General features: G+C 39.6%; 2 non-coding genes across 2 annotated transcripts; both read left to right on the top strand.

Annotated features, from left to right (window-relative positions):
• Positions 1 to 517: 517 nt before the first annotated feature.
• Positions 518 to 623, top strand: LOC141635841 (small nucleolar RNA R71). Its single transcript, XR_012540499.1, has one exon. It is a non-coding gene; the product is annotated as a small nucleolar RNA R71 (small nucleolar RNA).
• Positions 624 to 10,021: 9,398 nt separating this feature from the next.
• Positions 10,022 to 10,128, top strand: LOC141635122 (small nucleolar RNA R71). The gene has a single exon (XR_012539827.1). It is a non-coding gene; the product is annotated as a small nucleolar RNA R71 (small nucleolar RNA).
• The last annotated feature ends 2,637 nt before the right edge of the window (positions 10,129 to 12,765 follow it).

Consider the following 12,765-nt stretch of genomic DNA (forward strand, 5'->3'; position numbering starts at 1 on the left):
AGAGATATATGGTTGCTGCTGCTGTGGTGGAAGAGTGGGATTTAGCACATTTTGACTTGTCCACCTCAAATTGGGATGGACTGCCCCATGATTGTTGTAATAAGAACCCCCTCCTTGCCTGTATTGTTGAAAAGCAAGGACATGTTCTTTCTCAGTAAGACAGTCAATAGCAGTATGGCCGTCATCTTCTCCACATCTCTCACAAATGATAGTTTCCTGTCTAGTCAACAAATGAACCGTCTGTGGCTCCCCAGCATTTTGCAGCTCAAATTTATCAAACCTAGCATTCATGGCTTCCAGCTGAGCCACAACTACCTTGTCAACTGAATGGACTATTCGAATACCATCCCTTGGGTTCCCATATTCAACACAATGGGTTGCCATCTCTTCGATAATGGCCTATCCCTTGTCATCATCGGTATTCTTTTGAAATCTTCCGTTGGATGAGGCGTCAAGTATAGCTCTATGGTCATCGTACAACCTATTGTAGATTTGATGGGATAGAAACCACGGATCAAAACCATGGTGAGGAAGAGACCTCACCAACCTCTTGAACCGACACCAAGCTTCATAGAAAGTCTCATCAGGTGCCTGCTTGAAACTAGTAATCTTTGCCCTCAGCTGATTAGTGCCATGTAGAGGGAAATATCTTTTATAGAAAGCAAGTGCGAGAGTTTCCCAGTTGGTGATACCACCAGCTGCACGGTCCAAATAGGTCAACCACTCACGGGATGAGTCAGTCAGAGAAAAAGGAAAGAGCACCTCCTTAATCTTGTCTTGAGTTACTCCCTTTGTATCGGGAATAGTAGAGAAGTAATCAATAAAGACCTCCATATGCTTCCTTGGGTCTTCACCCGCCACACCCCTAAACAAGTTTCTCTCCACCAGATTAATGTAGAACGGACGGATATCAAAGGTGTTGCCGTCCTCAGTCTGGAGATTAAAACCTTTAGGAATAGAGGATGCTGTAGGCTCCGAATGACTTGCAATATTCGGCATCTTTACTGGTTGGTCGGCAGAAATGAGATTATCTTCTACTAAAGATTGATCTTATGCAAATAGAAAATGCTGTATCTCGGGCTCTAAAGTACTCAAGTCATCCTTTCGAAGTTCTATTTGTAGACGGAGTCTATGCCTAAACAATCTCTCCGGCGCAGAATCAGCTAAAACTAACTCCGATCTGTTCGACCTGGGCATACACAACACTGAAAAAGATAAATGAGAACTGTCTCAAGGAATAAAAATTCCCTAAGACGGATAAAAATAAACGAAAACAAGAACAGATAGGGCTATTGCCTCCCCGGCAACGGCGCTAAAATTTGACAAGCTAGTCGTATACCTACCAAAAATAACCAACTGGCACTAACTAATATAGTTAGGTAAGTCGGGTCGATCTCCACAGGGAGGCAAGATATCTGTTAAAGGTTTATCTATTTGGTGACAAATGGGGGTTTGAATTTTGGTTTTCTAAACTAATAAGGCTTAAAGGAAAGAGTAGTAAAGAAAGAGCAATAAAAAGGCAGAAAATGTAATAAGAGTGATCAATAAAGAGAACATGACGGGACTTCAGTTCACTACGGTAGTCTAATGACTCAACTGCAAATAGTCTAGATAATTTACTGTGAGACGGATGTTGAAAGGTCCTTCCGGTTCACTTTCTATCCTAGATTTCCACTAACTTAACTTCCGTCCTCATTAGGGTAGTCTAGTGTTCATAGAAGGTCTATTTAGTCCAATCTTCCGATCCAGGAATCAATTTAACCAGATTAAAGGGTAACTTAAAAGCCTGCACTCAACTAAGTTGGTATTATAACTAAATTGCCACGGGTACAAATTCTCACAAATAAGTCATCTAGACTATTCGCTATATCGTCACATTTCTACCATAGATCCCCTAATCCCAACATGAATGAAATTAGCTACTCATACTATTAATGTTGTCAAGATTAATAATAATGAAATAACTAATAATAAACATGATGAAATAATAATAATAAAATCGCATAAATAAAATTAGGGCAGAAATTAATGACAAGAAAAACAAGAGATTAAAGTAATAAATGAAAGATTAAGATTAAAAGGGAGGAAAAGATTACAATAGCAAGAATTCCGACGTAAAGAACACAAGATCCGAGCAAAATAATCCCAAAAGCCAAGTTACAGTGAAAAGTTTTAGGGAAAGATTAAGAGAAGAGAAGTGGCGTAACACCAAGTATTCAACAGTGTAAAAACGTAATTAAAACCTAATTATTGAAAGCATAAATAGAAAAACTAAGTCCATTAACTAAATAAGCAACACGGACTAATTAAAGCCCGTTAAGAGTCAAAACCTCTCGATCGAGTGGTTTGAGACAACTCGATCGAGGACTTCATCAAGTAAACCACTCGATCGAGAAGAAATATTACTCGATCGAGTAAACTTGATTTCCAGCATTTCGATCGAGTACAATAAAGTACTCAATCGACCTCCGCAGCATGTGAAACCACTCGATCGACCAAGAAAAGCCTTCGATCGAGCGTTCTTCCTTCAAAACAGCTTCAACTCGTTGCCGACTGCTTCATTGACCATTCCTTCACGCATCCTAATGCAGTATCTCGCTCTAAAGTTCCCGTCTCCTCAAAATGCATGAAAAACTGGACGAAAGGGGTACGATTCCACTACTTTTAGGTTCATTCCTATAAAACAGACCAAACGAACCAAAGTAGCCATTTTGGGGCATAATGCAATATAAAAAGGTACAAAAGTACATGGAAATACGTGCAAAAGTAGGCTAAAAAGACTATATAAAATGCACGTATCACCTGCCCCCAAGCAAGTATGTATAAGGGGGACTTCTTAATCATCCATCAAAGAAAAAGGCCAAAAGTTGAAACCCTTCCTTCCTTTCTTTTTCTTACTACTTCCACTTCCGGATGCTTCACCATGTTGACCACTTTCACTAGAGTCATCCTCTTGGAGAGGAGTGACATACTCAACAATGTTTTGGCCACTACCAAGACCATCACCATAGCTACTATAACCACTATAGCCACCACACCCTCCATATCCTTCATGTAATGCCTCAACACCATAATCTGAACCACAAAAATCCGGACCAGGAGCATATGTAGTAAAAGTACATGCATCATTGTTAGGAGGGGGAGAAGGAGGAGGAAATCCACCCGGGGGATAAGTATAAAATGAAGGGTGTGGCCCCGCGGGTTGGATTACTCCTTGCCTAGTAAAATGATCAATATATGGGATGTAATGCAAGCCTAAGCTTATGTCCCGCATCATATCCATCATTTCTAGACTAGAAAATGAATGAATACTGGAGGTGGAATGGCGTGCTTGAGAGGGTTGACCTCCCTCACGCCGCTCAATGGTGGTACGTGTCTCACCTCGAAGAGGCAAGTGGTAAGTAGGTCTAGTAAAAGGGGCACTCCCATGATAGGGCTTAGTGTAAACTAAGGCCCTAATTTATTTCTTCTCTTCGGGTAGACTAATGGAGTCTTGCCTACCGATTTTCTAAACCATGTTAGGGTGAGCATCCCTAAATCAATTGCAAGAAAGAAAATACTCATAATCTAGCCCAACCCCTTTTTCCCTAGACATAAGCAATGGTCTCAAGTTGGTGTTTTCTTGGTTGAATCTACACAAGTGGTGAGCAATTTTTATAACCAAACCTCTTAAGACAATACAATTATTCTTTGGGTTACATTGTTTGGTCAAGTGGACCGCAAAGTGGTAGGGAATGTTGATCCCCCAATTATCTTCACCATTAACATTTAAGAAGGCACCCAAAATCTCCACCTCACCGAGTGAGGCTCATTTATCCCAAAAAAGGTCCATCCCATAAACCTTTCCCAAACCCGAATGTCGGGGTAGTGTATGTATTGGTGAGGGCAATGGTCCCAACTTTGAAAAGGGAAGTGAGAAATGGCATTCCATGTCAAAATCGGGTCATAAGAGTCTGGTGATTCGGTAGGTATGTCTTTATGGGGCAATTGGAAAATATTAGCGAAGTCCGCTTGGTCCATTCTATGGTCCTCATTAAACAATCGGAAAGTCACAAAAAGTAAAAAACCGGGTTTCTTCGACCTATGAAACTCAAAAGAGCTGAAGAACTCAAGGGTGAGTTCGGGAAAGGTCTTATAATCCATTGTATAACAATGTTTCATATCAAGGTTCTTAAATAATGCCTTAAAATTGTTATCAATTCCAATATTGTTCAAAGAAACATGGTTAATGAATTTAGTCGGTTTCATACCTTTGCTCCTTAGAATGACCCAATTGTCATATTGCTTTTTACAATTGAATATCACTCCGGGAAAATCCGGATCTTGCCATTCCAGGACCTCTTCCATTTGCACATCCTCTGCAGCCCGGGAGGATTTCGCATCGTTCCTTCTCCTCTTAGAAGCACCTTGGGTAGGAGGTCTTCTTGGTGCCATTTTTCTGAAATTTAAGACAAAAATTCATCTTAAGGCAAACAAAAATCAATCCAAATAGACATAATAGAACGAATTAGTGAACTAGTTCATACTATAAACATGAATAGAACATTATATAATCAATTTCTAGCACAAATAAGAAATCAATTTCCCCCAATTTGAGTTAGGGTTTCATAAACTTGATGAAATTGATTGAAATTAAAGAGAAAAGGAAGAGAAACTTACTTGATGATGTTAATGGATGAATGAATCTTGCAAAAAGATGAAGAAATAGATGTTTCCTAGTGATTTTAGTGAAAAATAGTGAAGAATTGAGGGAGATAGGAGAGGAATGGTACAATCGTATGCTGGGAAGAATGATAAAAAAAAATTCTTTTTTTTTTACCCGTCTAAAAAGCTGCCAGCCAAGTAGAGAATCACGTCCCCGATCAGGGCTGGCAACCCCGATCGGGGTTGACCAGTCCATCGCCTTTTTGCCTTTGCTTCCTTATTTTATTAATTCCGTCCCGTTTTTCGAAAAGTACGTCCCCGGACGGGGTTCTTGCATGGGGAAGCGTACTATTTTTTCCTCTAAATCTCCTTTTCTTCATTTTCACCTATAAATCACAAAAAAAAAACATCGTCAAGTCGAGTATTTTATTTCTAATCTACAAAAAACAGTAAATTGCGGAAAATTAAAAACAAGAAATAAATAAAAGCAATTAAAAAGCTTGGGCTGCCTCCCAAGAAGCGTTGGTTTAACGTCCCGCACGACGTAAAAGCTTGAGTCGGTTTAAGCTTTCTTCAGTAGAGGTTGAACGGTCACTTCCTCTATCACACCAACGATCACATTCTCATGGTAGATCTTCAAACGATGGCCATTTGCTTTGAATTTTTCGCCCTTGGTGGTCATCACTTCAACGGAACCGAACTTGTTGACATTTGTGACGGTATATGTACCGGACCACCGTGATTGTAACTTTCCCGGAAATAGCTTGTAACGGGAGTTGAATAGCAACACCTTATCACCGATTTGAAATTCCTTGTTCAATATCTTCTTGTCATGCCATCTCTTTGTTTTCTCCTTGTAGAGACAGGAGCTCTCATAAGCTTGTAAGCGGAATTCATCAAGCTCATTTAGTTGCGACAACCGCTTTTCTCCACTCAACTTTGGATCAATATTAAGCTCTTTAACTGCCAAATAAGCTTTTTGTTCCATCTCAACGGGAAGATGACATGCCTTTCCATAGACCAACCTATATGGTGAGGTACCAATAGGTGTCGTATATGCAGTACGGTAGGCCCAAAAGGTATCATCGAGTTTCATACTCCAACCCTTTTACGACTTGGCAACAACTTTCTCAAGTATTGACTTGATCTCATGGTTAGAAACCTCCACTTGGCCACTACTTTGTGGATGGTAAGCCAAGCCTCTTCTATGATAGACTCCATATTTCTCCAATAAGGCATCAAGTTGTTTCTCACCAAAATGAGTACCACGATCCCACTAATGACCGCTCTTGGAACACCAAACCTTGGAAATATAATCTTCTTGAATAAGTTGATCACGGCACGGGCATCATTTGTTGGAGTAGCAATTGCCTCTACCCATTTAGAGACATAATCAACGACAACCAAAATATACTGATTCCCTTTTGATGAAGGAAACGGTCCTTGATAATCAATCCCCCAAACATCGAATACCTCAACTTCCAAGATACCATTTAGAGGAACCTCATGCCTCCTTGATATAGAACCCATCCTTTGGCAAGCATCGCAAGCCATCACGATATTTTTAGCATCTTGGAACATAGTTGGCCAATAGAAGCCGGATTGCAACACCTTTGCAACGGTCTTAGATGGTCCATGATGACCACCATAAGGAGAAGAACGGCATCCTTCTAGCACCCCTTTCACATCCCAATGTGGGATACATCTCCAGAATAGACCGACAGAGCAATGTTTGAACAAATTTGGATCGTCCCATAGGAAGAACTTGGCATCATGTAAGAGCTTCTTCCTTTGTTGATATGAAAGGTTAGGTGGCAACTCCCTTCCAACTAGATAGTTGGCTATGTGGGCATACCAAGGAGTATTGGCCTCCAACATCATCAAAACATCATCAACGAAGGAATCATCGATAGGTAACTCAATACCTCCATCATTGACCTTCAAACGGGATAGGTGGTCGGCAACAACATTTTCGGCCCTCTTCTTGTCTTTAATCTGAAGATCAAATTCTTGCAAGATCAAGATCCATCTTATCAACCTTGGCTTAGCTTCTTTTTTGGCTAGGAGGTGCTTTAGTGCGGCATGATCGGTATGAACAATGACTTTTAAACTGATCAAGTAAGAACGGAATTTATCTAAGGCATAGACAATGGCAAGTAGCTCTTTCTCCGTGGTGGCATAGTTGATTTGAACCGCATCCAAGGTTTTTCTAGCATAGTATATAGCATGGAGAAGCTTTTCCTTTCTTTATCCTAGCACGGCACCTACCGCATAGTCACTTGCATCACACATGAGCTCGAATGGCAAGTTACAATCCGGTGATTGGATGATAGGTGAGGAAATCAAAGCCTTCTAGATCCTATTAAAAGACTCAAGACAATTGTTAGTAAACACAAAGGGAGCATCTTTTAAAAGAAGCCCTATAAGGGGTTTTGCAATCTTAGAAAAGTCTTTAATAAAACGGCGGTAGAAACCCGCATGGCCTAAGAAACTCCTTACACTCTTCTTTCCGAGAAAATATGACCAAGCCCCACTCCTTCATTCACAATGAAGTGGCACTTTTCCCAATTCAACACCAAGTCAACCTCTTCACAACGCTTCAACACTTTAGACAAGTTAGCCAAACATGCATCAAAAGAAGAACTATAGACACTAAAATCATCCATAAACACCTCCATGATAGACTCGATAAAGTCAGAAAAGATGCTTATCATGCAACGTTGGAAAGTGGCGGGCGCATTACAAAGACTGAAAGGCATTCTACGGTAAGCAAAAGTACCATAGGGACATGTAAATGTGGTCTTCTCATGGTCATCCGGGTGAATGGGTAGTTGAAAGAACCCGGAATAACCATCTAGATAGCAAAAATACTTGTGACATGCCAACCGCTCCAATATTTGGTCAATAAAAGGCAATGGATAGTGGTCTTTCTTGGTGGCTAAATTTAGCCTCCTATAGTCAATACACATTCTCCAACCCATCATAATTCTAGATGGAATTAGTTCATTTTTATCAATTTTTACTACGGTGGTTCCCCCTTTCTTAGGAACCACTTGGACCGGACTCACCCATTTAGAATCGGAAATTGCATAAATAATTCCCGCATCCAACAATTTAAGCACTTCCTTTTTGACTACTTCTTGCATGTTAGGATTTAGTCGTCTTTGACCTTGGACACATGGTTTATGATCTTCTTCAAGATTAATTCTATGCATGCAAAATTCGGGGCTTATGCCCTTTAAATCATCAAGTTTATATCCAATGGCTTTCTTGTGAGACCTTAAGACATCAAGCAATTTAGACAATTGACTCTCATTCAATTTAGCACTAAAAATTACCGGACACATTTCCTCATCATCTAGAAAAGTATACCTCAAATTGGAGGGGAGGGGCTTAAGTTCGGGTTTTTGTTCCTCAAGATCTTGAGGTGTAGCAACCAAACCTATAAAGTGTGAGCTTTCCTCTAATAATAGCTCTTCTCCATCCAATTCGTGCTCCAAAACATCAATCCCCTCATTTCCAATCTCATCATCACCTGCAAAAGATTCCAATAGCAAGATTGCCTCCAAGGGATCTTTAGATAAAGATCGAGGTGTAGAGTCTTCTATAACAATGTCAACAACATCCAAAATGTTAATAGAATAACAAGACTCTTTTATCATGGGACTCTTTATGGCACTATTCAAATTATATGTGACTTTATCGTCACCCACTTCCAATGTAATTTTACCATTCTTGACATCAATTACCGCACCCGTGGTATGTAAAAAGGGTCTTCCCAAAATGATTGGGATTTGGGCATCTTCGGCCATGTCAAGAACAATAAAATCAACCGGGATAAAAAAACTTACCAACCTTCATGGGAACATCCTCCAAAACTCCCAAAGGGCGTTTTATAGAACGATCCGTCATTTGCAATGTGACACTAGTACATTTTAAGACTCCCATATTAAGCTTAGCACAAATATTACAGTCACACTAGCACCTAAACCACATAGAGCTTTATCAATTTGATAGGTGCCAATTGTGCATGGAATAGAAAAGCTATCGGGATCTTTTAACTTAGGACGGGACTTATTTTGCAAAAGAGCACTCACCTCGGCGGTGAGGGCTATTGTTTCAACTTCGTCAAAAGTCCTCTTCTTAGTTAAAATGTCTTTCATGAACTTAGTATTAAATGGAATTTGAGTGATTAATTCGGTAAAAGTAATGGTTACCTGGAGATTCTTCACAACTTCCATGAACTTACCGAATTGAGAATTCTTTTGATTCTTTGCCAATCTATGAGGGAATGGCACTTTGAAATTTTCCGGCACCTTTGTTTCAACATCTTTATTTGGCGGAGAATCCTCCACATCTTTGATTTTCTCAACCACAAGTGGATCGTCCACCTTCTTTGGAACATCCTCACTTTCTTTACCATTTGGAGAAATCTCCAACTCAACAAGTACCTCCTCATCTTCCTTGGGCATGGATGGTCCATCATATTTCGTACCACTTATTAGGGAGATAGCATTAAGGGTAGCATGTGGTTGCTCACCTTGAGGGGGTAATTGACCCGTTTTCCTTGAAGAGCTAGATGAGGCTAGTTGAGCCATTTGTTGCTCCAACATTTTGATTGTGGCATTATGAGTTTGCTCATTCTTTTGGATTTGAGCCAACAATTCCTTTTGTATTTGTACTATCAAGCCCTCAAGCTTACCTCCTCCTTGGTTATTTTGTTGGCCATTTTGTGGTGGGGGTTGATTTTGTTGGTAATTTTGTTGTGGTGGCCTTTGTTGGTTTTGATAACCTGGTGGAGGATTATACTTTTGTTGTTGAGGGACATAGGCATTTTGTTGTGTGTGTGTGGGGGGGAGGGGAGGAGGGGGGGGGGGGGGTTTTAAGCACATTATTACTTCTATAAGACATATTCGGGTGGAATCTTGAATTCGGGTTATATGTATTTGAAAATGTACCCGGTGGATAAGAACTTTGTCTTAGAGCTTGAAAAGCATTTACCTCTTTAATAGTAGCTTGGCAATGAGTGGTGTAATGACCCTCACCTTCGCAACCATCACAAAAAATGATTTGACTTGTAGAAGACACGGCATTGAGTTGTTGAAGGGAATCTCTAGCATCTTGTTCCGCCAATTGTTGTTGGAGTAAGGCAATTTGAGCTAACAAGACGATATTGTCGGAGGATTCTTCTTTACCTTTTAGTGGCACACTTCGGGAATTGACATATTGTGCGTCATGGACCGCCATAGATTCGTTCGTGGCATGAGCAATATCGGTGTCAATTTGATCAAACCGCCCATTGTTGACGGAATCAAGAATCCTTCGGGACTCGGCACAACATCTATTGTAGAATGTTATAGCTAGAAACCAATCATATAGCCCATGATGTGGGCATTGTCTTTGAAATTCATTGTACTTCTCCCAAGCCTCATATAAGCTCTCAAGAGCTTGTTGACGGAATCAGGTGATTTGGCTCCTCAAAGTTTGAGTTTTCTCCGGTGGAAAAAACTTTTGATAGAAAGCAAGAGCCAATGTCTCCCAATTGGTGATTTCCATGGCGGTGCGGTCAAGGCTATTGATCCAAAGCTTGGCCTGGTCCTTCAAAGAAAAAGGGAAAATTATTTGCCTTATTTGGGCTTGAGTGACGCCCGTTTGACGGATCATGGAGCAATAATCGCATAAATTTTGCACATGCAAACTGGGATCCTCCAAAGGACTGCCCCCAAATTGCTTCCTCTCCACAAGGCTAATGAAAGCCGGTTTGATCTCGAAGTCCGGCGCGGTTATTTGAGTAGTTGTGATACCGGCCGGAAGCATGGCCACGGTGGGCTTTGAGTGATCGGAAAGTTTCACCATCTTTTTGGTTGAAGATGGTGGTGGTGGTGGAGATGATGAACTTGAAACCTCGTCCTCTTAAATGGCTTCTAGATCGTCTAAGTAAGACTTTCTTGCACTTTCAACTTGCACGGGAGAAGCGGCTTCTTTCACTTCTTTCCAAAAACGCCGTCTTCTCCTAAAGGTTTTCTCGGGATCGGAATCCGGTGAAAGCAAATCTCCACTACGAAAGGACCTGGACATAAGACAATAATTTCTAGAAAATGATAAGTAGCGGTATCAAGGAACAAGTGTTCCTCAAGACAAAATAAAACAAAATAAAAATCGACAAATCAATACGCAATAAAACCGTGCTCCCTGGCAACGGCGCCAAAATTTGATAGGCTATCATACACCGATGCAAAGATAATTACCCTAAACACAAATTAATGTAGTAATAGGGGTCGAACACAAGGAGACGGGAATTGCGTTATGATATGCTATGGAGAGATTCTTATCAAGGTCGATTTCGTTTGGTTTGATTTGTTGGTTGGTTTGATGATTAATAATTACAAAATTGTAAACAATATGATAAAAGGAGTCTAGGGGAGTCGAGTCACACATGCAAAGGTAAATATATGCTCATGTTAAGCTCGGTAATAACAACACTGTCAATTGTTTAGACTTAGAGACACCCACCTTACGATATTAGTGTCAACCATACACCGGGTCCTAGAGAAACTCTCGTTTATGACTAGGTCGTCCTACTACACATGTTTAGTCTAATCCCATTCCATACCTCTTGACTTTTAGAACGAATTAACAAACTTAATCAATGAATAAGGCCTTTAAACAAAGATTAAACGTTGAGGTGCAAACATGTGATAGAAACAAATAGACAATATTATATCAACCTAAGTTATCATTTTACATTTTAAATTAAAGTCCCTTGGTCAGGTCTATCACAGAGCGCTATCGCTTAAAGCTATATATTATAGTTAATTTGTATAGATTTATTTAATTGCATTGAAATCCTTTGGTTTCTGGATTATACATATAGTATTGATACGTTTATATAGAGTGAGATCCCATGAGAACCACCCTTCCATGATAAACGTGAGAACTCATTTCAACCATCTCATAAAATTAAAGGCTAAAATGGTCAGCAGGCCCTCGGTGGAGTCTGTCACGTGAGTACCCTTTGTATCAAAGGAACAAAGGTTTGGTACAAAGGTTATGCTTTCTGAACCTTTAGTAAAGTTTTGCTTTCCGAACCTTTAGTATAATATTGTTGTACCTTTGGCACCAAAGTTCTGAACTTGAAGTTCTCGCGGAAGGTGGTTCTCATTGGATCCTCAATCTTTTAGTTAGGATAATATATGTATTTTCTTTTTACTTAGGATAATTTTTCCTAATATTTTGTTGCTTTCACGCAAAGATAGCTACTAATCTAGATTACGTAGGACTATATAGACCGAGGAGGGAAATGGATAGCCCACACAATGGTAGCTACTAATGATAATAACGATCTTGATTATTGAGTATTAGATGCATCGATATGAGAGAAATGAAGTATCCACTCTCCGACCCATATTTTAAAATAAATAATTACTTGGCAATGTATTTAAGCTTATATTGAGTAATGATAGAGTCATCGAACTGATATAAATTTATTATATTTTAAAGTTATTGTATTTATTAATGTACTTCTATTACTAAATGAAAATTCTAAAACAACATTTTAGTTTAAACATATAGCAATATCCTCATGATCAAGTGTCCGTCCAGAGCAGGGGAGGGAGTAAGGGCCCGATTGTTGCAATACTGAAAACATAGAGCCTTGATAATAATGTTAACAACTGGAGTAACACAGTTAAATTATAGGAGTACTAAATAGATTAAGCTCGCCATTTTTTATATAAAAAAACTATTAACTTTTAAGAAAAACTAAGTAGTGAACACATTCCTCAAGGTGGTGCAAGTTTGCAAACTACTCGTGGTTATGACAGGTGTTGACCTAATTTCTCCATACAGAAATTAAAGCTGTAAGGGGACAAAAGTATTAATAAAGGTAATTAAGCTATTGCATTACCCTACGGAAGGTCGGAAGGTGGGATACGATTACCCTTTTTAAACTTGCTGCTATTACTAGCTATTGTTGATGTTTTTCTCTTTAAATATTGCTTCATGCTCCCTCAATTTTTTTATAGGGTCTTCTGGCCTCTCTTTATTTTGCCATTCTTTTATACACGATTCATGTTACCTAGTCTAAATCATGTTTTGGTGTAGGACTTGTATTTTGTATAG

Source organism: Silene latifolia, chromosome Y (assembly GCF_048544455.1).
Source record: "Silene latifolia isolate original U9 population chromosome Y, ASM4854445v1, whole genome shotgun sequence".
Lineage (NCBI taxonomy): Eukaryota > Viridiplantae > Streptophyta > Magnoliopsida > Caryophyllales > Caryophyllaceae > Silene > Silene latifolia.